The sequence below is a fragment of the Meleagris gallopavo genome, chromosome 2 (genome assembly GCF_000146605.3).
Source record: "Meleagris gallopavo isolate NT-WF06-2002-E0010 breed Aviagen turkey brand Nicholas breeding stock chromosome 2, Turkey_5.1, whole genome shotgun sequence".
Classification (NCBI taxonomy): Eukaryota; Metazoa; Chordata; class Aves; order Galliformes; family Phasianidae; genus Meleagris; species Meleagris gallopavo.
In genome coordinates this window covers 44,274,386-44,280,385 of record NC_015012.2, presented here as the reverse complement: position 1 = coordinate 44,280,385, position 6,000 = coordinate 44,274,386, and positions in this window count along the sequence as shown.

Genomic DNA, 6,000 nt, shown 5'->3' with positions numbered 1-6,000 from the left:
CAAGGTAACCCTTTTTGTTGTCTGTTTCTTCAAAGATTTTGCACTTGCCCTCTACCTCTCCTCCACTACTAATCTCTCCTCACAACTTGTAGACATGGAAAGAGGAACTGTAACTGCAGGACTCCACAGCAATTTCCAGCTTTACAAATTCAAGCTCTTGCTGCCACCATCCCTGCTAACCATCCTCGCTTTTCCCACGTGCTATGTGCAGTTGGCAGGCTGCAGTGCTGTAGCTCATCTGGTTCAGCATTTTGGTTTCCTGTGGAAAGAGAACAAGACACAGAATCCTACTCCGAGGAAGACTTCCTGAGCAGAATAACTCTTTTTAAAGAAAGATTTCCTCTTTTCCAAACTGCCCTGGAAACATTCAGAAATCTTTCTCAATACTTCAATCGTCTTTAGCAGGAGTGCCCCCCAGCTATGAGGAGAAATACATGCGAGTCAGACTTGTTTAGGCCTGTTGACCTGGTCTCTGTAGTTCGTGGGGCTCTGGCTTTCACCCAGCTCTGCTCTCCCTCCCAGGCTCCCAGCAATTCTCCTGCTGAAAACTCTTTACCTGGAATAGCCAGATAATGAATTATCAGGTAATAAAATTCTTTAGAAAATTGTCTAGACCTAAATGGCCTTGTTTTAGCTTGCATGAGCTCCAATCATTTTTGTATGTGATTATGGCCCACTCAAAGTACAGATCATTCGAATGGAGCATAGTCAGAGTTATGTCCCTATTAATAGTCAGAAAATGTTGATTCTTTTGGCTGAACAGTCAACAGTTGAAGACCTCCCAGCTTGGTGTATCCACGCCCTTCTCAGGAAAGCAGCTAACAGTTATCCTTGCAGTTAGGTTGTTACAGATGTCTAACCTAGAGTTTTTGCTGTACTGTAGTCCTTTCCTCTCTCACAGTATATGGAAAAATTTAAAAAGCATCAAGTAAAATAGCCGAGCTGTAAAAATAATCCAGGACATTGAAAACCTAGTAGTTTCTACTTGTTCCTTGGTGTGAATGGATTGTTTGCATAACAAATAAAATGGCAGGCTTTTTTTTGAAAAGGAATCATTCAACTTGATGCAATGGTAGATTTAAACAACAGGCAGAATACCTCAAGCAAAACACATTTGGCTCATATGTATTCATAAGAAATTCATGATAAATTTCAGTTTTGCTAAAGCGTGTATGTCTATGGCAGTAATGTCTTAAACAGATTTTTGAGAGCAAATATCTGAGCTGACCTTATTTAGGTGTCTGCTGTGCCTCATAGGCTTCTGCTGATTCACTGCCTTATGGCTGCCCCTGTGCCATGGAGCCCCAAAATCTACTCCTCCATTTGTAGTCCAATTTTACCAGTTATCTGTTCCTTATCTGAGCAAAGTGTGCATGTGGGCAATGCAAGAAAGGGAAGAACAGATCTCTGTTTCCCATGTTGTTCATGCTTATTCTTCTCCTGTAAGTTGTCTTAGAGTGTCTTCAACATAGCTTCAACCAAAACTATACCAGCTGTATCTGCACCTGCTCTGACACCTCAGGTGATAAACAGACTAGGCAGATGGGAAGCCTTAGGCTAAGCGCATCCTTCCAGATCCTTGGCTACAAGAAAAGCCTGGCTTAAGTCAACTCTGCATGAGGGGTTCTAATCAGCTCCTGCTGTGAAATAAGCTCTGGCAGGGCTGGAGACAGCGTGAGTTCTACAGGGATGAATGAAGAGAAACAGTTCTTGAAGGCTGTGAAGCAGTTCTGCTTAGAGTGAGTTGCAGAAGACTGGAATGAGTTGTGCTGCCTTACCCCCACTATCACTGACAGCCATTTCTTGCACATTCTCTGGCCCAGACTCAAAATATTGTCCACCACAGGAATTGCTTTGTGGAGACAGCTGCAAACGCTTTCCTGATGACAAGGACAAAGAGAAAACCATTTTGCTTCTTGAGGAACTGGGGATAGGGTGAGCAGCCTGTCCTGCCCCTTCATTCCACCAGGAATGTGGTGCTGGGGGCACTGAGCACCTCCCTGAGGTTGGGTACGGACCGATGCCATGCCACGGGCCTGCAGTGGGGCAGGGTTGTGGGAAGCTGGAGCCTGGCCCTGCTGTGGCCTCACTGGGGCTTGTGGCCGTGGGTTGATGTAGGAACTGGGCCTGGGGATGGACAGGGATGAGCAGTGAGCAGCCTCTGAAGTGCTGATAACCACAGGTTAAGGGACTGGGGCAACAGAAGCTTTCCCCCCTATCTTGCACCTTGTCATAACTAAAAATCCCCTTTCTGCACACAGTGCAGTTTCTTTTGTTATAAATACCTTCTGTGCAGAAGATGTCTGTTTAGCTTCACATCTTTTAAGCGCCTTCCTATTCTCCCCAAGCCAAGCTGGCATTCAGCACTCACTGCAGGGAAGAATCCAAGGCTAGAGGCATTTCTGGAGAGAAAAAGTCAGTGAAAGCAGTTTCTTTCAATGGAGAAGCTGAATATTCAGGACACCTGGCTGCCTGCTATCTCTATGCCTGCAGATGTACAAATATAACACTCATAAGGACCTTTTCCATGATTTTTTTTCCATGCTTACATTCATCATGTCCTTTCCTGCATGGTGCAGGACTGGGAGCTGGGTTGGCACAGGGAGTGTTGTTGCATTCGCCTCTCGGAAACTTTGGGACAAACTTACTCATTCCTCTTAGACATTTCATTAACTAAGGAGATAATAATCTGCTATGACATTTCTTAGTACAAGTTTAACTGGCCTGAAAGTAAATGTCAAAACTGTATGTAAGGCCACAATGAGCTACATTCTGTCCAGTATCTTAAATGCACAGAGCCTGGACTATTTAGCCTTACATTTTCTTTGTCTCCCCCGTACATGTCTATCTTACGTATAGTGTTGAAATTTATTTTTTTGCCCTAAGAAGGACCTCCCTTTAAGGGGAATCTTATTCTATGTCATTTGAGGAAAGCATTTCTTATCCATATCTCTTCATTCTCCCCAGTAAAAGTGACAGCAATCAGCTGTGTATCCAGCCACAGGCCTCTTTTTAGGAAATCAAACAGATTTCTAGCCATGTCAATTGGGCTGATAAAAAAGCACTGTTTGACAGAGAATAATGCTGGAAAATTTATTTTTGAAAGCAAATTAATATTTTAAACAACTTTGTAAAGTTCAATGGCTGCTATAAAGAGTAGGATGGAATGGTGTATGGGAACTGTTGAATCAGGGCCTGAAGCACAGACTGAGCACCTGGGCAAAGGACCAGGTCAGCCCTGGGAACACAGGTGAAGGCAATTCACCTCATTTAAGGGCCACTGACTGCTACTGGGGAATGATCTCTGGTTGGACATCCCTCTCTTGTGGAGTTTTCCCTGCGAGCCTTGATCTTTGGAGATGGGCAAGCACCTTTCCTTTGTAACACCATTCAATTTGTCCTAGTCCCTTTGCTACTGCACTCCTGTACTCCTGCCCTTCCACCACACTGATCCTTCTGATTGTTACAAATGGAATGGAGTGGAATATGAGGGAATAGTTCAGTTGGAAAGGACCTGCAAAGGTTACCTAGTCCAACTGCCTGACCTGTTCAGGGCTAACCAAAGGTTAAAGTACATTAACAAGGGCATTGTCCAAATGTCTCTTGAATACTGGGTGTCAGGCATCAATTGTCTTGTTAGGAGACCTGTTCCAGTGTTTGGCCATCCTCAAGGCACATAAATTTATCTTGACATCTAGTCTGAATCTCCTCCGGAACAGCTTTGTTCCCTCATGTCCTCTTATTGGCACTTCCCTCTGCGCTTCCCCTCCTCGTGGAGCTGCTGAGAGCAATAGGGTCATTTCTCAGCTTCTTCTTCTCCAGACTGGACAATCTCAGCCTCTCCTCACAGGGCATGCTTTCCCGCCCTGTTACCATCTTTAGCGCATCCTCTGAATGCTTTCAAGAATCTTGACATCCTTCCTATATTGTGGAGACCAGAACTGCACATGATATTCAAGGTGAGACCAACACAATGCTAAATACAGTAGGAGAATCACCTTTTTTAACTGGCTAGATGTACTGTGTTTAATGCAGTAACTAGACATGAGTAGCATATTTCCTATTTAGATTAAATCTTCTAGCAAAAACGGCAGAGAGAATCAACACAGAAATAAATTTGGTTTTTGAAAGACCTAATAAAAATGTTATCAGTTACTATGACATATCTATAGGATTACTAAGTACAGCACACATGAAATCATAGACAAATGCATAATGATTAAGATGAAATAAAAGTGATTTTTTTTTTTTTTAAGGGAGCAATATCGGCAACTGCGTTTATAATGTATTAATAGACTTGGAATGGGTGTTGTTTATCTTAACTGGGTTTGAAAGCTTTGTAAGTAAAGTAATAGAGATGTGTTAGTCTCGTTTTCATGAAGTATAACTCAAAACACTTGTAAAATTCACATCAGACTATTCTTATTCTTCCAATTAGTTGTTTTATATATATATATATATATATGTATGTATGTGTATATATATATGTGTATGTCTCTCTCTATATATATGTATGTGTATGTATATATATATAATAGTATTAATAAAAAAAACAGCAAAAGTCTACTGCGTATATCTTCTAATTGATATTACTTTTAAATGTATATGTAAAGTGCACATCTTAATGATAAAAAGAGTTCAGAAGAAAAGTAACTGTTCACTCTGTACAGTTCTCTCTGACGTATATCATCTACTTAGCTCTTGCCAAGATAGTGGGCATGATATTAATTGTTAGGATTATTCTTTGTTAGAAAACTTACTCAATACTAATAATTCTCATGCCATTATTCTCTTTCTACTGTGTATGTGTACATTATAATAAATCTAGTAACCTCAACACAGTTTTTTAGGGAACAAATCTACAATTACCCTTCTTCATTTGTACGGAATATCCAATGTGGGAAATAACTGGGTTATTTGTTCCAAAGCTTTCTCAGGTCTTCAGAGAGAGCAAAAGTAGTAACTGGGGACATGGGGTAAAAGACACTGTAACATTTTAACTGATAATACACAGGCAAAGTGCCTTTAGGACAGGGATGAAAGAGTGCTCTTCCATGCATGTCCTTGCTAGCAATTTTTTAATTGAAATTTGGAAAATAGATGCTGAAGAGATGAAAGTTGCATTGGCCTTTGAAATCTATACTGACTACAAAGACATAAAGCAAGCATTTAATTTTTTTTTAAAGAGTTAATGTGACCAAATCACAGGCTGTTTGAGCTGTGAATTTTGGAGCCTGAAGTTCTTAAAAGCTGATTTCAGTCTATTCTCTGCTCTCCAGGGAGAAGAGCAGGGTGGTGAAAATCTTATGCAATGAATATTTGAGTCTAGTCCAAGGTAATCGTTATTTACTCACAGGGTGAAAATTATTCCTTGGGCTATGAATGGCAGATGATTTTTTGGATCTATTGACACTTCTTGACAGCCTTACAGTCTTTGTCTTAATGGTTGCAGCTCACTATATTGTCAGACGGATAACTAATTTATTTATTTATTTATTTTTTTTTTGAAACAAACTGGGAGAAATGATGTTGTGTGGATGCAGAGATGACCATGGTAGAATGAGCTACTGAAGAATGAATATAGAAATGCAAAATGAAACATTAAAATAGCCACTCAGAGATCTGACCGTTTCCTAGTTTAATATGATAAAGCATGGCAAAGAGTAAGTTGTTCTAAAATGCATTGCAGATTTGTTTTCTTGTTTGTTTTCTTCTGTTGCATGCCTGAAATTATCAGGAAGCAGTAAACTTACTTGCATATGCATAGCATCTGGGAAAGACAATAATTCTCCTCCTTAGCAGTCCCTGTGATGGCTGTCAGGTAGGTTCCAAAGCATGTAAACTGCCAGTGCCGTGTCCTGATGACTGAAAGAGGCTTTCACAAGTCCCAAGCCCAACTACGAAGAAATTTAGCATCCAGCAATTTCGCTTCATGCCTTTATGACCTCTGGCAGCCACTGGGAGAGATCTTGAAGTGTAGCCATTAATAATAATGCAGGA